Consider the following 22,443-nt stretch of genomic DNA (forward strand, 5'->3'; position numbering starts at 1 on the left):
CAAAGGAGCCTCGTGGTCTGGCCATTTTGGGAGCCAGGCCACCATTTTGGGCTAAGCGCGAGAAACGCACTTAAAACGGCAAAAGGAGCTCAAAACACAAGAAACGATCGCTGCCACCATTCCCGTCCGTGATTCACTTGCACCGATCAGTTACAATCCAAAAAGAGTATCTAGGGCCTGTAGAAGGCTAGAGACCCAAGAGAGCAGTAACTTAGCTTACAGTGCCCTCTTGTGTCATGTTGCACGAAAGCCGCAACATGATAAAGAAACTACGGAAAACAGCGTTTCCCGGTACTGACTGTCTTAAGGGCATGTCAGTTTCCCCGTAAGAATGGAGCGAAAGCCCAGAGGAGTGCCGCAGAAGGCTGCACTTCTCTGGCAAAGTCTAGATCATGGTGAAAACAACAGCAAAAAGTTTAGGGGTTGCCACATGGAAGGAAAATTACCCACAATTACGAAATCTTTCCTAACACTGGTTTCCATTAAAAAGATAGAAAAAAAAGAAAACAAAGAAATTGGCCACCATGGAACGGGGTTTAGGGACTACACGTAGTACATTCTCCCTTTCCATGGTGACCGGTGAAGAAAGGAAAGCAACTCCGCGGGACTCTGCTCTCTGATCGGAGTGCAGCTGGTGAGTCTTTGTCAGCATGGTAACGACCCAGCAAGGGCCAATCAGATCGTTCATAACAATATGATTGTCCCTCGCTGGGTACCAATTGTCGATAATTGTCAAACACTAGAATTAGCAGGAAGATTAGATATATTATGAGTCACCAGCTGGGCAAGGAAGTGAGTGACATAGAACATGTGATTTAGTATACTACAAAAATAAAAAGAATCCAGACTAGCTTTCACGACAACTATAGTTTGCATAGTCGATAACACTCTCTCCGTCCCAATATTCAGAAATCATTGGGCTTTGAACAATTAGAATTTCAAACCCATGTCTGGGCCTTCATTTTCGGCACAACGTTCTGCTCAGTCGTCACTTGTCCATCTAAAGAGTGCGGATAGTGTGGATGGTACCGATGGTGTGGATGGTACCGATGGTGTGAATGGTACCAATGGTGTGGATGGCGTGGATGGCACAGATGGTTTGGATGGCACGGGTGGTGTGTACGGCATGGATGCTATGGATGCTGTTGATGACGTGGATGCTAAAGATGGCATGGATGCTATAGATGGCGTGGATGCTATGGATGGCGTGGATGCTATGGATGGCGTGGATGCTATGGATGCTGTGGATGCTATGGATGGTGTGGATACTATGGTTGGAGTGGATGCTATGGACTGAGTGGATGCTATGGACGGTGTGGATGCTATGGACGGTGTGGATGCTACTGATGGTGTGGATGGAGTTGATCGAGTGGAGGGAGTGGATGCTATGGATGGTGCAGATACTATGGATGGTGCGGATGTATGGATGGTGCGGATGCTGTGAATGGCGCGGATGCTGTGGATGTTGCGGATGCTGTGGATGGTGCGGATGCTATGGATAGTGCGGATGCTATGGATGGTGCTGATGCTGTGGATGGTGCGGATGCTGTGGACGGTGCGGATGCTGTGCTCGGTGCGGATGCTGTGGACGGTGCGGATGCTGTGGATGCCGTGGATGACGCAGTTGCTTTGGATGGCGTGGATGGTGAAGATGCCGTGGATGGCATGGAAGCTACGGAGGGTGCGGACACCATGGAGGGTGCGGACGCCATGGATGGCGTGGACGCTATGGATGGCGTGGGCGCTATGGATGGTGTGGACGCTATGGATGGTGTGGACGCCATAGATGGTGTGGACGCTATGGATGGTGTGGACGCTATGAATGGTATGGACGGTATGGATGGCACAGATGGTACGGATGGTATGGATGGTACTGATGGGATGGGTGATGGACAGAACCAATGGGGCAGAAGGAATGAACATAATTTGATGGAATTCGCCAAGACGTATATCACTGTGAACCCACCCCATTTCCCAGTCCACACCATCACCATGCTGTTGCTATATATTTGTATCCCTTATATACCCATAACCCCCTGCCTCTAAATGTCTGTCGGTCGCTGTGTTCCCACCATCTTACTACTGTGCCTAGTCTCGGGCGCTCTAAAGAGAACCACCACATCACATCACTATTCTAACTCTCTACTATACACCATCACCCAAATAGAACACAGCTATACCCCTGAGTAATTCGGCCTAGCTGTCCAGATATGAATACGAACTCATCAACACCTCATCACTCTAATAAAACGCAGCTAGCTGAGCACATTCTGGCATAGTTCCTCACATATGCGTCCTTCAGGCCCAATGCAGCCAGAGCCGAGGCTGGGTGTTCACCCACCAGACTGCACACATCCAACTGACCTCCCCAACACCACACCTAAACGCTGGCACGCAACTACCACCCAGCAATTCCACCAACTGCATACTTATCTGGTGCACCCACGCACTCTACGACACTACCTCTCTCTACTGACTAGAACTGCGGTTCCCGAGGGCGTTCAACCTTACAGCGCTTTGAAGTCATACCAATGATATATAAAGCGCTATATAAATGCCAAAGAACATAACATAATATAAATGTGAGCAAACCTCCTGGCTAGGGAGGGTCTCCTGTACGATCATCCCACGTCTGTGTTCTTCTGAGTTGTACAGTGATGTTTGTAGGTGCTGGTGTCTCGGGCACCTACAGGTTAGTATCTTTTGTCTAAAAGATCACTGGATCTGATTCATCAAACTATACTGGTACGTGTAATAATTGCATCCGTTATTTTTGTAGCACTGCCTTTTTTTATTTTACTTTTTATTTACTTTTTATAAAAATGTTTACCTGTATTTGTACTTATTGGTGGTTAGAGGACCTGAGTGGATTAATGTAGAATCCTGTCTGTGCTGTAATGACCAGTTTCACCACCCACCGTCAATAGCATGACCTGCGGTGTTGGTTGTATTCCTATATATGTTCCAGTGAATACTTATTCATCAGGTGTATGGCATATTATCTATAGGTGTCTCAGACACCCTGCTGTCACCTCTGACTGAGCTGCCCCGAGATCCCTGACTACATGTCTATGGGCTGATAAGCACATGTCCACCTTGCTACGTAACCTGATTCTCAGGAACGACAAGGTAGGCTGATGCAACAGAGGCCAGGGCAGGCGCGGGCCAGATTTAGGAACGGCTTGCTTCTCCCGGTCACGCATTATGACTGCCTCAGCGATGCTCATTGAAGCTGCCCGGAGACGATGGAACATTGTCCTGCAAGACACCTAGTGCTTGCCAACCACCCCCATACTTGGCTCGGTGGGAGAAGGGAAAATGCAGCTGTCAACATTTCAGGATGGTACCAAAAAGCGACCCTACCACCAAGGGCTGTTAAATCTGTTTGACGGAAAAATATGATTTGATGCGTCAGCTCCCGACGGATGAAAAAAGCGTCTGTTTCTCATGACGACAACTGGTTGGAACACACTGCAACAATGAGGGCTGCATTTACCCCAATAATTCCCCAAGCACAGCCATTCCTAATCAAGCAGTTGATTTTGATGACTATGTGGCAATCAACCCCCTGCCTGGCCCTTTGCATATATTTGGCACTGCAAGGGTTACTCAGCAGCCTTGGGGGTGGAGGAAGAGGCCCCCAGTTGCTTGGAGCGTCTCCTCATTAGCTCACAGCCTCCTGGCACCAGCAAGTCTGGCCACTTTGAGGTCAGGGTTGTGATGTGAGCTAAAGAGAAGGGAGGAGACGCGAGCAGCCTGCAGTCTGCTGCAAGCTCCCTGAAGTCAGGATGGGGTGCAGCCAGGTTCCAGCTCTGGTAAGTCCTGGATATCTTTGTACTGTGCGTGTAACTGTATGTGGTGGAAGGAAGGGGAGAATTCTGAATGGCTATGTTGGAGGGTTCCTCAGAAATGTGTACATAACCAAAGGCAATGGAGTTAGAAAGCATATAAGCTTTCATGGTGGTCAGCCCAGACAGCCGGGAGCACAGGATCATTTCATAGTCATCTCGCCTGGTCTCCAGCAAGTTCCTTTTTTAAAGTTTGCTTCCGAAAAGCGTTAAGAGGGGCCATAGTTTGTCAATCGCAAAAATGATCTCAAAATAAAGAGGCATCAAATATTTAACTAATATTAAAATAAGGATGCATTTGAGCAATCCGAAAGTTGGGAGAATTCTAAATGGATGGACTGTTCATGAATGGGTGTTGGGAAAGGAAGAGTAGATTTTAAAGGTTAGCTGGTCAAGAGATATTTTTTTAGAAATAGTTATGAAAAAGAAAACACTTTTGCTAAATACACTTGTGGCATGCATTAACTGTTCAGGGAACGCAGTGCCATTGGAATCAATAGGAAATGATTGATGATTGCACTTCAGTAGAGGCAGGCCTTTACATGGCAAGCAGTCCCCACTCCAGTGGCCCTTTCCCAGTGTAGGAAAATGTGCCATGGCCCCACAAACCTGACTCTCAGCCCCAGGTCTAAAGCCTGCTGCAGGCCACAGGCGGGCCCCTGCTTTCCCATCACGGTCACAGGTTTGGAGATATTTGAATAAAGTACATCATTATAAAGGCAGTGGATTTTAATACAGTGCCTCAAGGCAGAGTGCTCAGGCCCCTAAGCTCTATAACAGTAGGGCTTATTATATCACATATTATTCAATGATGATTAAATTGTAACATGCCAAGAAGTGAGGATGATTAGCAAACTCTCTCCTTACTTTGTTCCCCCCCCCACAATCCCCTGGGCAACCACGCCTTTGAAATCAACTAAATACATAGGTACATAGACATTACAAATGTAATTGCACTCAATGTAGTTAACCAGTAAGGAATAAGGGCTGAGTGGCCCTGATAAGACAACGAGCAGTAAAGCTATTAAGCTTGCTGCTTAACCCTTTCTCACACTACGTTAAAATCAAAGAGGGAGAGCGAACTTGGTCTCAGAGAAGGCTTCGATGCTACCGGCAGCCTTATTAGGGTTCTGTATCCTTCTTCCAAGGTGTATGAAAAGAGTGCAGCGCCTTGATACTGCTGGTCAGTACATCTAAGCGCTAATTACATTCTATTTGTATATGATAATGATATGTCATATGCACAATATTTCCAGAATTATTGCAGTGGAGAGCTATGAAGGGCAATCATAGGTTCTGCCCCCTCCCCATTTCCAGCCCATGTAATGTTCCTGTTCTAAGCACTTCCCAGCAGGGAACCTCAAGCCCGTATAGGTGGGAGGTCAGTAGACAAGGGAAGCTTCCTTTAAGTTGCTTCTTTTTCTAGCTAGGCTGCCCACACCAAGCTTTACATGGTAGTGCACGGCCCCACCACACATTTTTAGCCCCTGGTGCCAGTATATGAACGATATGGACTAGAAATGGGTGCACCAAGTACAAGGTACGTGTGTGTTTTCCTGGAGCTTTGTGATGTATCGAGTCAATGAATTACATTAAAAACACTTCATTGCACTTGCAGTCCTGGCCTAGGAACGTCCAAGTTCATCTCTCCTGGTCAAAGGGTTTTGTTTGGGGTCCTTTTTTCCACGGGTCAGTTTCATGTCCTGGGAAAAACAATCCTACACCTTTGCAATGTTCTTGTGGCTCGGTTACAATTCTTTGGTGTTTTGGGGTGCAGGATTCAGTATATTGCTTCAAATGAGCTCTTCTATTGACATTTTGGTGTGGGTTTTTATCACATGTTAATTAGTGTCTTGAGGCGGGCACAGCAGGGCGTGGGCCTGATCTGCAGAGCATTTTCCAAGGGGACTGCGCTATTATAAAACGCTACTGTGGATCAGGGCCAAAGGCCTAATTCATGGAACAGTTAGCACGGTGCCATCGAACTGGGCCTGATTCCCAGAGCAGTGCAAAGTGTATGTTTGCGGAGCAAATTCACTTTGCACTGCAAAAGTACTCTTTGCACCACCTAAAATGGGCCTAATTAAAACAAATAAGCACTAAGTAGCGCGGTAGCAGCAATCAGGCATCTTGTCTCTTAACCCTTAGGTGTGTCTGGAAAAAGAGGTCACTCTTTCTATGTGTAACTTTTGCTTTGGCCCTTCTAATTGACGGGAATAGTTGTGTTTCACTTGTAAGTGTGAAGTTATGTATATCACATCTACTCTGACCTTTCCTCAAGGCAAACCTTTATATTCCCGAGTTACCCTCATTCACTCTTGCACTGCTCCTAATTAAAATATGCGGCCTCCCATTGTATGGCGGGTCAGACTCTTTAGGGAATGACAATACTAACACCACGTGGTTATATAGCACTACATTCTGGATTCCTTTTGCTTCCAAGCGCTGTAATAGTAACTGTTATTGCGGTAGTCCAACCTTTATTAGGACAACCATTTTGCTGAATCACATTTTGCAGCGTTTATTTACCGCATTTTTTACAGCACAATAGGTAGGTTACGGCGGGGTGGACTGGCCTATCGGCAACTCTTGAGATTTCCCAGTAGGCCTTTGTACCCTTGGCCTCTTTTGTATGATAACCTATTTCATCACCAAATTTCCTCATAAGAAAAGGCTTGCACTTGCTGAAAATATGTAATATGGGGCCATATTGAACATTATTTCCAGGGCCTCCTTTGGTTCCCAGTATACCCCTGGGTGGTAGGTTTGGAGTAGGGATATATGAAGGAAGGTACCAGGGGGCAGTTGGCAGGGTGTGCTGCCACCCTCCTCATTTTGAGGTACAAAAATAATTCATCAAAATGTCATTTGGCCAAAAAATGTTGATGGAACTCAATGTATCGACCTTGGCAGGATGAAAGGCTTGGTCGGTCCTGCCGGATTTAAAGATGCAAAGTACAAGCTTGTTCCATGTGTAAAGGAAGCACTTAACTCCTGAGCTATCCACTCCCAGAGAAACATGCATTTGGTAACACCTGATCAGCAAAGGACCTTTCAATTTCCAAATGACACTATTGGAACAACTCCAGCTGTAACTCAACTATCAACTAATAAAGACAAAAGCATAGACAGACAGGGGTACCAGGAAACACAGGAACCGGAGCTGATCCGCCACGCATACGAGTCCTGGGGCACTTTCCCAGAAACAGGAACAACGCTGTACACAAGCGATAGCTCATGCGTTAGAACATGTAAGCCACACGCTGAACAATTGACCATTTGCCAATGACTTCATGACAATTCAGGATGTGGTCCTAACTCCATGGAAGGGGCTATAATTATCCTTAAAATTATATAGTGGGTGATTAGAAAATTGCAATAAGAAATACGCACAAATAAAGCAGCATAAACCCGTCCTGCTTTAGGATCTTACGCTGTGCGCTCATTAAAGCCGACGATGACGAGGGATTGGTGCTGATGTGAAATGGAACTAGCATGGCCTAGCCTTTCACTCATCTGAGGTTGTGGTGTACTGACAATGAGGCCACCAAGGGTTGAGAAAGAAATCAATTCTTTACCCAATCTTGCGTCACTTACGATGACCACCAATAAGGACGCCCGAAAAGGTACCGGTTTGATGAGGTCTGATTGGGCTTTGGGATCTGGTGGCATCTTTATGCATTGAGCATTTCGCCTCTTTTCTCTGCTGCAACTCTTTCAATGGTAGCATGCTGTGCTTTTACCCACGGAATGTATCATAGTGGAGTGTTTGGTTGTGACCATTTGATTACCATGATATAACAGATATGTGCATAGATGAAGGGGCGAAACAAGGGATCAAGGGGGTGGACATGGTGGGGGATAGACGGGTTATGATGGGGTCACCACATTAGAAAAAAGAAGACATTGGTTAAATGACAACTATGAAATTGGCATGATCAGTCTTATACAACTTGTGGCGGTGAAACAACGGTGAACCATTTTGACTTAAGCCTAAAATCTAATTCCTATGGTTTTCTACCTGTCCCCCTTACACATATCCTAGTTAGCACACATAATCGGCCAACAATTACAAGAATGTACAAATAAATGTGCATGACTGATCACATGTTTGTGCAAGGTGCAAGATGATGGTCAGATCAAAAATCATCAAAAGAATCATAACTGTTCCCAAAACAAAGGGAGATGATGCCTTTGAACCTGAGCAAGCTCAACGGTGGTTGCTCCCTAAAATAATTGAAATTCAGAGAACCAGAAGTCCAGCTGCGGTCACATGTGAGGGTCAGTTTGGAAAGGAAACTCTGTGTAGATATTCACATTTTGCACTCATCAGTATTCTGGGGGGTGGGATCAAAACAGTCCATCTTGAGTCCTTGACTTCTAAATACAAAGTTGGGAAGAAACAAAGGCATCCATTTGATTAAACATTAATGGATGGTGTGCATTAACAAGAAATGTTAAGTACCAAACACAATGCATAAATAACTAGGCCATTATCATTTCTCATTGTCTTACCCTTTCCAAATATTTGGTATCAGTGACTGAATCCCAGGCATGTTAATATCCTGCATCGCATCAGCAATTCTCTAATCAACGAGACATTGTCAAGTTAAAGAAGAGGAGGGTTGTCCGCCACTTCCCATTGTCCTATATGATGTAATTTGATGTCATGGCACGTAATGCAAAAGGGCCTTGTACGCTGCAATTTCTGCCATTTTGTCGGCATCCAGACGCTGATGACCGCTCTGGCGTTCTACTTTCCTTGGTTGGTCGGCATTCCTCATCGTCCTCATTGCCGTCTCCCATTATATGATCATCTTAGGCGCAGATGGCACAAAACTGGACTGAATTTGCACATAATTAGATCAAGGAGGAGAGAAGCTGTTCGTTTTTTCAAAACCAATGTTAGTATATTTGTGTTTGTCAGAAGTTTTATATTAAAAAACATTTGCTTCAAGAAGGAAACTAACCAAAGATGAAGCAACTAAACTTGGTTAACTTTAGAGCTTTTCAGAAACTTGTTAACGAATTAACTATGAAACGCAGTATCCTGATTAAAATGAAATGCTTGCAATTTTCATTTGCTTTTATATTATGCACTGTATGCATTTATTGTGAAATGTTTTTTTTCTTCATTTTATTGGTATACTCATTTAATCAATTGCATGTAAATGTCTGTGAATTGTTTTTCTATGCTTTTATGGCGCGTACTGAAATAAAGCTACAATGGATTAATTAATTGATTGATAGCGCTTTCCGCATCACCGAAATGTGCAATTAATAGCGCAACACACATAACAAGAAGGTCGAATAGGAAATTGTGAATTTGCCACATCGGTTGCTGTGGGCAGAGAGACAAAACGTGTCCTGCTGGTTGGGCACTCCTGCCATTTAGCCACGCCCCCTTGTCTGGGTACGTCCCTGTGCTGCTCCTGTGCCTTTTGCAGTTGGAAAGAGATGCTTGAACCGGTTGCACCACTTATTGGAAGATCTGAGGCTTATGTAGGCTACACTGGAGATGTTCGGAACGCAAGCAGAGATTTAAGCTGAAAGATTCAGCTGCAATGGTCTTGGACCATTGATGGGTCTGTGGCCATTAGCGAGGGCCAGAAACGAAGCTGTTCCTGGCAAGTGCCAGAGCTTCATACAAGGCATGTGGATGGAAGGGTTTGTTGGATCCACGTGGAGTCGGACGCAGCAATAATATCCAATCAGCGACCGTGGCGGCGGAATTTTCATGGATGCGTGGTTATAAAAAAAAATGTAATCTCTAAGCTGGCAGGAGGAAAATATATGATCTAAATTTAGGAAGGGAACAAAATATTAAAGATACAGGTATGTTTAATAATTGCTTCAGTTTATTTTTTGTAGTACTGCCTTTTTTTGAAAGTTTGTTTTTATTGGCATTTTCAACATGTACATGAAAGAACAATCCGCCCTCCGCTGCTTTTTTTATCTTTTATTTATCTTATATTTGTAGTTATTGGTTGTCAAGGAAAGGCAAAAGTGTTGTGGCGAGTGCAAGCGGCCAGCGGTGGCCGTCCCCTTTACCTCGTGCAAGGAATATGCAGATGGCGGGGATCTGGGTGGTGGGAGTAGGACGCGGTGAAACAACAAGGGGACAAAAGAACAAAAATACAAAAGTGGCCTATACAAGCAATGGTTTTCAGGCCTTACACCAATAGTTACTTAAATACATATTTACTGTTGTTAGGTTTATGGTTTTTGGGCAAACAGAGCAGTCTGGCGTGCACTCACCAGTGCAAGTTCCGAAATGAAGCCTTTTGTGGCACGTTGCATTCTCTTCAACCATTCTGAATGCCATCCTGTCTTGCCATCTATATGCACATCTCTCATTACTAATTGACTTGTCTGTTTTAAAGTTGTGTTGCTGTTCCGTTCGATGTGGTTTATTAATCCTCTTAGCCCTAAGGGAGAGTATGGTTGTCCGGAATCCCAATAAGTTATCCTTGTAGGCTAAGCCAACTTCCACAGTTACATGCTTGACATTTTGAACTGTGCAATTCAACTTAAATTGTCTGCTTCTAATTCTTGAAACAATCTTTTGGAAAACTTTGTCAAAAGGAACACTGGCTTAGTGAACACTAGCCTGTAGATGGTGCATGGCTTGTCCCCATAACAGGTCCACCCACGATCGAACAGAGTCTTCTTGGAATGTTGAACCTTTTGTCTGCAGCAACTTGTAAATATAACTAATGTTGGGACTTTTTAACAGGTCTGTGTGTCTCCACAGCTGTATTTTATTCACTTGACACACATTATTGATAGTTTCTTAGTTATTTACAGTTCGGTATGTATCTGCATGCGTCTGCCAGCTGGCTCAGGGTGGCCTTCTATGTAGGGTTAAGGTGTTGGGTTACTGAGCCCCCTATGCGCCCATGGCATTAAGTGAGAGTTTTGTTACCGCGTCAGACTCTTGTCTTGTGGTTGTTTTCCACACCTCTTTGGTAGGGCTTTGGTTGGTGGGCAAAGAGGCGGTAGAAATGGGTGACAAGATGAGGTCTCTGGTATGATGATGAGAGAGTCCTATCGCGCGCAGCACGCTAGCGGCTGAATGGAGACAGATTATGCAGATCTATAACTTTCTAGAAGAACTGAGATTTCTTGAAATGTAGAGACACTGATTTCAACTTTTTTCAACGAGAAAAGACAAAATTAAATTGCACAAGTGCAAAGTAAGCAGGATTTATTTATCAAAATTGAAACATAAGAAACTCCCTAATTATATGAGCAAATATAACCAACATGTCCTCGAGATTGAAAATAAGTTCCTCCAGTGTGTAGGTATGTCTAGTGTGCATGGAATTTAAGAAGCACACATCTAGCTAAATGAAGCACAGTAAGTAGGGCATATGCCCAGGGGTTATGTGTAGGGTGCTGGGCTAGCAGAGCTAGCTGGGATGGGTAGGAGGAGCGAGAGAGAGCCGGGCTCTGGAACATAGTTGTCTGGAGAGATAGGCAATTGGCAAGCTGAGATGTCCTTCACAGAGTGGAGTCTTCAGGTGCTTCCTGAACTATAGAAACATGGACGGGCAGACGGCGCAGAGAAAATGGGTGTCCAATGGCCAGAGGCCACCACAGAAGGTCATTAGGTGTCCTTCAGATTCATACACAGTCAGCTGGACACTGTTTTTAGTCATTCACACATGTCCCCATTTGCAGAAAACCTGCTAGCTAGTACCGTTGACCGATGAGGGCGGTGTAGCTTGATCTTCTGTTATACTTCTCAAGTGTGAGATGCCACTCAACTGATGGGGCGGTGGAGCTTGATCTTCTGTTATACTTCTCAAGTGTGAGATGCCACTCAATTAATGGGGCGGTGGAGCTTGATCTTCTGTTATACTTCTCAAATGTGAGATACCACTCAACTGATGGGGGCGGTGGAGCTTGATCTTCTGTTATACTTCTCAAGTGTGAGATGCCACTCAATTAATGGGGCGGTGGAGCTTGATCTTCTGTTATACTTCTCAAGTGTGAGATACCACTCAACTGATGGGCGGTGGAGCTTGATCTTCTGTTATACTTCTCAAGTGTGAGATGCCACTCAACTGATGGGGTGGTGGAGCTTGATCTTCTGTTATACTTCTCAAGTGTGAGATGCCACTCAATGAATGGGGGCGGTGGAGCTTGATCTTCTGTTATACTTCTCAAGTGTGAGATGCCACTCAATTAATGGGGCGGTGGAGCTTGATCTTCTGTTATACTTCTCAAGTGTGAGATACCACTCAACTGATGGGCGGTGGAGCTTGATCTTCTGTTATACTTCTCAAGTGTGAGATACCACTCAACTGATGGGCGGTGGAGCTTGATCTTCTGTTATACTTCTCAAGTGTGAGATGCCACTCAACTGATGGGGCGGTGGAGCTTGATCTTCTGTTATACTTCTCAAGTGTGAGATGCCACTCAATGAATGGGGGCGGTGGAGCTTGATCTTCTGTTATACTTCTCAAGTGTGAGATGCCACTCAGCTGGAGGGTGAATAAGTGACCTTCATTTGTTCATTGAATAAGGATGCTTCATTGAGACCCATTGAAAGCAAAGTTGGGGGAGTTTTTGTATCTAGATGCAACGCGCTACCAGCCCAGAACCTTTAGCCTCATTTTGTTGGGATGTGGCATAATGCATATCTGTGGACATTCACATACCCCAAGACTCTGACACAACACACCATTTCACAGTAATGGCATGATGTAAACATTACATAATCCTTCAAAAGTGCTAACAAACCTGTACACATTTTTGTATTGGTGTTTTATAAAGCACACAATTACAACATGCTATTTCACAATGAATGAAAGGAGCTTAGACAGAACCAGTAAACAGCCTGTGGGGGAAAGGGTAGGCGAGAGGGGGCCGAGTGCGTGGAGTTAAACAAAAGCGTAAGATACAGAATGCCATAAACTCCTGGTTAACCCAATACACCATTATGCAGTTTAGGGAAAGCAATTTGCATTGGAAAGTAACAATAATGTTCCTTCTAGTGATGGACAGTAAGGATGTATAAGCTTATACTATTAATCGAGCTTACAAGAGTATGTGAAATAAAGGGTTCTTACGAAACTGAACGGGGTCTTCTAGAGATTCTATTCCCACGCCTCAAAACTGCTTCCTCAACCCAGGTGAGTCTATAGAATGGGAGCAAATTCAGTCACTAACATACCTCTCTGGAAAATCCAAGAACGGGAGATATGCCCAAGCAAGACTGTTTTTTAGACAAATCCTGCAGCTACCTAACCAAGTGCTACTCCCACCCCCCCCAATACGATTTATTCTATATTTAAGATGTGAGTTGTTACCAGTATTTTCTAATAATCGGGCCTGGAGTGGTATCCCAAGGGAGAATCACCTATGTAGACTGCGCAAAAGGGACATAGAAACATGTGCTCACTATATGCTGTCTGTTGATCCCTCTATACAACAATGGCTGTGCGGAATTCCAGGAAACACGTGTCTGGTGTTGCTGCCGGTACTCTTGTTCAGAAGAGAATTGCCTGTCATTTTGGTGCTGGACTGCCCTTTGGCAGGAAAAAGACTGATATGTAGTGGACATTTCTCCTCTGTGAAAGCGATGGTGAGCTAAAGAATCTCGTTGACACTAAATCCCTGGATATCGGGATATTGGCCAGTATAGACAAACTACCAGAACCCCCTTACTTATGCATATTAGGTAGCTTTGGGTTTTCACCCTAAATTACTAGGGTATTCCAGACGTGGAACCCTTACTCACTGTTCTTAGAGAGGCACAGCTCTATACGTGTATAAAAATCCTGCCGCATGCACGTTGTTTTTTAATGGTATATGTATATTTTTACCGTATGATGTTGTTTTTATTTTGTTATTTTGGAGGACAACCTCCAAAATAAAGCTGGATACCACCATTAAACTCGAAATGTTGGGAGCTCTGAGGAATAGGATGGGCTTAAAAAAGTTGCAACGTGACATACAGTTGAGTTTTAGAATGGGTGACCGGCACGCATATAAATCCCGCCGAAATCCATTATAATTCAAATTGTGGAAAACCTATTCTTTGCAGATATCATGAAAACTTGAAGATATCATGAAAACTTGACTGGAGTTTACTATGTGGTGTTTCAACAGGCATAGCCATTCCCCAGAGAAACGCACAGCCACGGAAAGCCTATTCTTTCTGTAATGTCCCCATTATATGATATATTGCGACCCCTCTTTCCGTAACTGGATGGCAATCGACTATGAAAACTTATAGATAGTCTGCTCTGAGCTCTGCTGACATTGCATTATTTTAAGGAGCTCCTCATAAGAGCATTATGCCATTAAAACAATATAAACCCTCGGGGGGGGGGGCGCTTTACCAGTTGGGGAAAGCCCCAGGGGCGATAGTTACGAGTCCGAGCAAAGGGTAGTCCCTTCTCCCTTTCCATGGTGGCCGGTGAAGAAAGGAAAGCAACTCCGCAGGACTCAGCACTCTGATTGATCGTAGTGCAGCAGTTGAGTCTTTGTCGGCTGGGTAATGACCTGGCAAGGGTCAATCAGATCGTTTGTAACAATCTGATTGTCCCTCGCCGGGTACTAATTGTCAATAATTGTAAAGCATTAGAATTAGCAGGTAGATGTTGGATATTATGGGGCTGATTCATGGAATTATTTGCGCCAATAAACTGAGATTCGTGCGCCATTCTGCGTGCAAATCCCCATTTCTTAAACAGGAATTTGCATGCAGAATGGCGCACAAATCCAGGGACGTCATTTAGGGGTAGCCAGTGGTCGCAACGGCGACCTCTGAGGTCTCCCTTGCGACCTCTAAAAAAACACTTTTTTTTTTTTGTAGTGCAATCTCCTGGGCTGTGCCCAGAACCATGTGGCTCTTTGCTTGTGGAGTGGCTGGCTTTCCTATTCTGGCGCCTTAAAAAAAAGATGCAAAATAAGACCAGGAGTACCACAAGTCTAACACTTTCAGCACTGACCCTAAATAAGAAACAAATGAATACCAAATAATGTGTCTTTCTGGAATTCTATACAATAATTGTTAGACTGATTAAAGTTTTATTTCAGGCACACTTCAGGGGCTGAGTCACTACTGATTTAGTCTGTTCTTAAACCCCTCAACTCAGCCTTTCATCCTTCTGAGGTCGATAAATGAGTACCAACACAGGTTGGGTGATATTGGGTGTATATTTTTTCTATATAAAGCGCTTAAGCATAAGTGCTATATAATAACACATCATTATCATTTGGTCATGAAAGTCTGCTTGCAGTCACAGTAATGTGGTAATATGGGCCTATACACACTGATCTTAACGATACATATGGCGATGCATTCTGGTATGAAATGTACATCACATTATAGTGATATTGTAGCCATATTTTTCGTACTGTACAATGCTATGTGATGCCACTTCCTGTTTTGTCAATGGGTGAAAGGTTGTGTTCCATTGCTTCCCGTGATATCACTTCGGTGTGGGGTCAAATGACATATGTCATCAGGGGTCAAGGGTCGGGTGATGTCACTTCCGCTACCCCTGGCATTTTGGTGAAATGACGTCCCTGCACAAATCTCCGTTTTTCGGCGCAAATAATTCTATGAATCAGCCCTTATGAGTCACCAGCTTGGCAAGGAAGTGAATGACATTGAACATGTGATTTAGAATCTTGTCTGTGCTGTAATGACCAGTTTCACCACCCACCGTCAATAGCATGACCTGCGGTGTTGGTTGTATTCCTATATATGTTCCAGTGAATACTTATTCATCAGGTGTATGGCATATTATCTATAGGTGTCTCAGACACCCTGCTGTCACCTCTGACTGAGCTGCCCCGAGATCCCTGACTACATGTCTATGGGCTGGTAAGCACATGTCCACCTTGCTACGTAACCTGATTCTCAGGAACGACAAGGTAGGCTGATGCAACAGAGGCCAGGGCAGGCGCGGGCCAGATTTAGGAACGGCTTGCTTCTCCCGGTCACGCATTATGACTGCCTCAGCGATGCTCATTGAAGCTGCCCGGAGACGATGGAACATTGTCCTGCAAGACACCTAGTGCTTGCCAACCACCCCCATACTTGGCTCGGTGGGAGAAGGGAAAATGCAGCTGTCAACATTTCAGGATGGTACCAAAAAGCGACCCTACCACCAAGGGCTGTTAAATCTGTTTGACGAAAAAATATGATTTAATGCTTCAGCTCCCGACGGATGAGAAAAGCTTCTGTTTCTCATGACGACAACTGGTTGGAACACACTGCAACAATGAGGGCTGCATTTACCCCAATAATTCCCCAAGCACAGCCATTCCTAATCAAGCAGTTGATTTTGATGACTATGTGGCAATCAACCCCCTGCCTGGCCATATATTTGGCACTGCAAGGGTTACTCAGCAGCCTTGGGGGTGGAGGAAGAGGCCCCCAGTTGCTTGGAGCGTCTCCTCATTAGCTCGCAGCCTCCTGGCACCAGCAAGTCTGGCCACTTTGAGGTCAGGGTTGTGATGTGAGCTAAAGAGAAGGGAGGAGACGCGAGCAGCCTGCTGTCTGCTGGAAGCTCCCTGAAGTCAGGATGGGGTGCAGCCAGGTTCCAGCTCTGGTAAGTCCTGGATATCTTTGTACTGTGCGTGTAACTGTATGTGGTGGAAGGGAGGGGAGCATTCTGAATGGCTATGTTGGAGGGTTCCTCAGAAATGTGTACATAACCAAAGGCAATGGAGTTAGAAAGCATATAAGCTTTCATGGTGGTCAGCCCAGACAGCCGTGAGCACAGGATCATTTCATAGTCATCTCGCCTGGTCTCCAGCAAGTTCCTTTTTTAAAGTTTGCTTCCGAAAAGCGTTAAGAGGGGCCATAGTTTGTAAATTGCAAACTTGATCTCAAAAGAAAGAGGCATCAAATATTTAACTAATATTAAAATAAGGATGCATTTGAGCAATCCGAAAGTTGGGAGAATTCTAAATGGATGGACTGTTCATGAATGGGTGTTGGGAAAGGAAGAGTAGATTTTAAAGGTTAGCTGGTCAAGAGATATTTTTTTAGAAATAGTTATGAAAAAGAAAACACTTTTGCTAAATACACTTGTGGCATGCATTAACTGTTCAGGGATCGCAGTGCCATTGTAATCAATAGGAAATGATTGATGATTGCACTTCAGTAGAGGCAGGACTTTACATGGCAAGCAGTACCAACTCCAGTGGCCCTTTCCCAGTGTAGGAAAATGTGCCATGGCCCCACAAACCTGACTCTCAGCCCCAGGTCTAAAGCCTGCTGCAGGCCACAGGCGGGCCCCTGCTTTCCCATCACGGTCACAGGTTTGGAGATATTTGAATAAAGTACATCATTATAAAGGCAGTGGATTTTAATACAGCGCCTCAAGGCAGAGTGCTCAGGCCCCTAAGCTCTATAACAGTAGGGCTTATTATATCACATATTATTAAATATTAAATTATAATATGCCAAGAAGTGAGGCTGATCAGCAAACTCTCTCCTTACTTTGTTTCTCTCCCCCCGCCCCCTCCGCCCCACAATCCCCTGGGCAACCACGGCAAATCAACTAAAAACATAGGTACATAGACATTACAAATGTAATTGCACTCAATGTAGTTAACCAGTAAGGAATGAGGGCTGAGTCGGCCCTGAGAAGACAACGAGCAGTAAAGCTATTAAGCTTTCTGCTTAACCCTTTCTCACACTACGTTAAAATCAAAGAGGGAGAGCGAACTTGGTCTCAGAGAAGGCTTCGATGCTACCGGCAGCCTTATTAGGGTTCTGTATCCTTCTTCCAAGGTGTATGAAAAGAGTGCAGCGCCTTGATACTGCAGGTCAGTACATCTAAGCGCTAATTACATTCTCTTTGTATATTTGTATATGATAATGATATGTAATATACACAATATTTCCAGAATTATTACAGTGGAGAGCTATAAAGGGCAATCATAGGTTCTGCCCCCTCCCCATTTCCAGCCCATGTAATGTTCCTGTTCTAAGCACTTCCCTGCAGGGAACCTCAAGCCCGTATGGATGGGTGATCAGTAGACAAGGGAAGCTTCCTTTAAGTGGTTTGTTTTCTCGCCAGTTTGCCCACACGAACCTTTACATGGTAGTGCACACCCCACCAAACATTTAATACCGAGACCCAGGAGATGCCAGCCCTTAATGGTTTTTAGCCCATGATCCCAGTATATGAGCGGATAGACTGGAACTGGGTGCACCGAGTGCATGGGCAGTGTATGTTTTCCTGGAGCTTTGTGATGTATCCAGACGATGACATACATTAAATATAAAAAACATGTGATTGCACTTGCAGTCCTGGCCAAGAACCGTCCAAGTTCATCTCTCCTGGTCACAGGGTTTTGTTTGGGTCCTTTTTTCCATGGGTCAGTTTCATGTCCTGGGAAAAATAATCCTACACATTTGCAATGTCCTTGTGGCTCAGTGGTTCTCTGCTGTTTGGGGCGCGAGATTCAGTAAATTGCTTCAACTGAGCTCTTTTTTTGACATTGTGTTGTGGATGTTACTAGTGCCTTGAGACAGGCACAGCAGGGCGTGGGCCTGGTCCGCAGAGCATTTTCCATGGCAATGTGCCATTATAAAATGCTACTGTGCATCAGGTCCAAAGGGCCTAATTCATACAACGTTAGCGTGGTGCACTGCCAACTACACGTCGAACCGGGCCTGATTCACAGAGTGGTGCAAAGTGTATGTTTGCAGAGAAAATTCACTTTGCACTGTAAAAGTACCCTTTGCACCGTACTAAATAGGCCTAATTAAAAAAAAAAAATAAGCACTGAGGAGCGTGGGCTTAGTGCTTTTTTGTGAATCAGGCATCTTGTCTCTTAACCCTTAGGTGTGTCTGGAAAAAGAGGTCACTCTTTCTATGTGAAACATTTGCTTGGGCCCTTCTAATTGACGGGAATCGTTGTGTTTCACTTGTAAGTGTGAAGTTGTTTATATCACATCTACTCTGGCCTTTCCTCAAGGCATATTTATATTCCCGAGTTACCCTCATTCACTCTTGCACTGCTCCTAATTAAAATATGCGGCCTCCCATTGTATGGCGGGTCAGACTCTTTAGGGAATGACAATACTAGCACTACATTCTGGATTCCTTTTGCTTCCAAGCGCTGTAATAGTAACTGTTATTGCGGTAGTCCAACCTTTATCAGGACAACCATTTTGCTGAATCACATTTTGCAGCTTTCATTTACCGCATTTTTACAGCAAAATAGATAGGTGGTCGGTCTGGAGTAGGTTTATAGAAAGGAAGGCAGGAGTGGACCGTTGACAGGGTGCACCTCCAGACCCCTCATTTTGAGGCACAAAAATTATTTATCGAAATGTCATTTGGCCAAAATGTTTTCCAGGGAACAACATAGACTCGTCATTGTTTTTTTATTTTGAATGAAACTCAATGATCGACCTTGGAACGATGAAAGTCTCAGTCGGTCCTGCCGGATTTAAAGAAGAAAAGTACAAGCTTGCTCCATTTGTGAAGGAAGCACTTAACTCCTGAGCTATCCACTCCCAGAGTAACCTACATTTGATAACACCTGATCAGCAAAGGTCTTTTCTATTTCCAAATGACACCATTAGAACAATTCTAGTGTCAGCGGAGGCCGTCCCTTTACCTCGTGCAAGGACTATGCTGGTGGCGGGGAGCTGGGTGGTGGGACGGGAGTAGGACGCGGTGACACAACAAGGGGACAAAAGAACACAAATACTAAAGTGGCCTAAACAAACCATGGCTTTCAGGCATTGCAGCAGTAGTTACTTAAGAACATATTTACTGTTGTTAAGTTTTTGGTGTATGGGCAAACAGAGCAGCGTGGTGTGCACGCACCAGTGCAAGTTCCGAAATGAAGCCTTCTGTGGCACGCTTCATCCTCTTCATGCATTCTGAATGCCATCCTGCCTTGCCATCTATATGCTCATCTCTCATTACTAATTGACTTGTCTGTTTCACAGTTGTGTCTCTTTTCTGCTCGATGTGGGTTATTATTGCATTGGAAAGTAACAATAATGTTCCTTATAGTGATGGACAGTAAGGATGTATAGGCTTATACTATTAATCGAGCTTGCAAGAGTATGTGAAATAAAGGGTTCTTACGAAACTGAACGGGTCTTCTAGAGATTCTATTCCCACGCCTCAAAACTGCTTCCTCTACCCAGGTGAGTCTATAGAATGGGAGCAAATTCAGTCACTAACATACCTCTCTGGAAAATCCAAGAACGGGAGATATGCCCAAGCAAGACTGTTTTTTAGACAAACCCTGCAGCTACCTAACCAAGTGCTACTCCCCCCCCAATACGATTTATTCTATATTTAAGATGTGAGTTGTTACCAGTATTTTCTAATAATCGGGCCTGGAGTGGTATCCCCAAGGGAGAATCACCTATGTAGACTGCGCAAAAGGGACATAGAAACATGTGCTCACTATATGCTGTCTTTTGATCCCTATATACAACAATGGCTGTGCGGAATTCCAGGAAACACGTGTCTGGTGTTGCTGCCGGTACTCTTGTTCAGAAGAGAATTGCCTGTCATTTTGGTGCTGGACTGCCCTTTGGCAGGAAAAAGACTGATATGTAGTGGACATTTCTCCTCTGTGAAAGGGATGGTGAGCTAAAGAATCTCGTTGACACTAAAACCCTGGATATCGGCCAGTAGAGATAAACTACCAGAACACTCTTACTTATGCATATTAGGTAGCTTTAGGGTATTCCAGACGTGGAACCCTTACTCACTGTTCTTAGAGAGGCAAAGCTCTACCTCACTGACGAGGCCCAACCAGGCCGAAACATGTGTCTGGGGTTGCTGTTGGTACTCTTGTTCAGAAGAGAATTGCCTGGCATTTCGGTGATGGACTGCCCTTGGGCAGGACAAAGACTGATATGTGGTGGTCATTTCTCTTCTGTGAAAGAGATAGTGAGCTAAAGAATCTCGTTGACACTAACACTAAAACCCGGAATATCAGCCGGTAGAGAGAAACTCCCAGAACCCCCTTACTTATGTATGTGTAAAGGTTGTACTGCCAAAATGCACAATAAAGAAAATGTTAGCTACTGGGATCTTGTATGAACATCTAAGTGAACAGTGAGGAGTATTGAGGGGCTGAGTATTTTAGCTCTGTTGTTTTCTATGAGAGCAGACATACTGCAATTGGGGTTGGTTTATTCCTGAAAAAGGCATCCTGACCACTGAAAGGCCTTGCCATCTAGTCTCTGATTGGTCAGGGGTATTTACTGGTCCAATGTATCATATACTGCTGTCAGTGCCAGTCAAAGGAGGACTTTGTTCTTTTTCTCAACCATGGATTTGAGACTGGACGCCTAGATGTTGATTGCATCGCTTTCCATGCTACCGTTAGACAACAGTCAATAGTGTATGCTATGGAGAAGATTGTGAAACTCCATGTGTTCTTGGAGTTGGGCTGTGGCCAGTCCTTCAGGTGTTTTAGCCAAAGATGGCAGAATAGTTATAGGTCTGTCATTTGCCTGTACGTCCAGATTGTCTGTGATGTCTGTTGTTGCAAGTGTTAGTTTATGGCCTGTTAAAAGGCGGTACGTAGCTGATCTATTTGTAGGGAAGGGGTAGAGAGTTTTGCAAGGAAGGGTACTGCGGTTTGGTTTTAGTCTTTGATTACCCAGGTTGATTGAGAAAATTGTGGTCGGGGCTTTCATATATATGACTACTTTCAAGGGCTCTGCCTCAAAGGTTCAATAGAGATTAGTGAACATGGTGGCAAAGGAGCTAAGACGTATTGGGGAGATTCTTGTGTTGTGTTGGGGCTATTAAGGGAGTCAGGGGCTTGCTAGGGCGGATATCAGCTGTAGCGTATTGGATACATGCTATGCTTCTCCCTTCAGGCTTCTTCAAACATCATATCATTTCCAACTTTGGTTCTTAACCAAAACTCCCAAGCATGTATTGATATTACTACTATTTGCCAATATCCGTCTAGACCGCTGAAGTGGTCATTATCGCTTTGGGAAATTACCCTGGGCCATTATCCAGTGATAATGACTCCCCTCCCTCAGTCTATAAGTCTATATTAAGACACTGGGGGGAGTGGTCTAATTACAATTATATTGTGGTAGATGTACAGGCTAGCTTCAGGAAAGGCATCTCAACGATTGATCAGATTTGTACACTGTTTATTGCTCCAGAAATTGGTGGCTTTAAGAGTAGAAACATTCTACTTTGTTTTTAGAGATTTACCGTCAGTCTTTGACACAGATCCCAGAGCTCTCCAAAGGAAATAACCGTTATATCTGGTGCCCACTATTGTAACGTCCACTGCAAGTGGAATTACAGTTGGTCCTAAGAGCAAGACCACAAAACAACGTCCTTTTACACCAGGGAGTAAGACAGGGGTTAAAATCCTCTCGGGAGGATAGCTCAACGGCAGCGCGCTCGCCTTGGAAACAAATGTCGTTCTGCGCTTTGAAACTTCTGGGTATTAAGTGTGTAATAAATAACCAAGTATAATCATAATAAATATTAGCCTGCTTTCTGTTTTTATTAGATATACATTTTTTAGCATTTGGCATAAACAATTTAGAAGCTGACACCCCAAGTCTAGGGGTAAAAAAGAGCAGTGAACACATTCATGCTTC

General features: G+C 44.4%; 1 long non-coding RNA gene across 1 annotated transcript in view; it reads left to right on the top strand.

The window, feature by feature from the left end:
- The first annotated feature begins 9,305 nt into the window (after window positions 1-9,305).
- Window positions 9,306-22,443, top strand: part of LOC138516838 (uncharacterized) — a 111,229-nt gene continuing 98,091 nt past the window's right edge. The window contains exon 1 of the long non-coding RNA XR_011282316.1: window positions 9,306-9,683. This is a non-coding gene — a long non-coding RNA (uncharacterized lncRNA). The remainder of the gene's footprint in view (window positions 9,684-22,443) is intronic.

The sequence above is a fragment of the Ambystoma mexicanum genome, chromosome 6q (genome assembly GCF_040938575.1).
Source record: "Ambystoma mexicanum isolate Mex_15411 chromosome 6q, UKY_AmexF1_1, whole genome shotgun sequence".
Lineage (NCBI taxonomy): Eukaryota > Metazoa > Chordata > Amphibia > Caudata > Ambystomatidae > Ambystoma > Ambystoma mexicanum.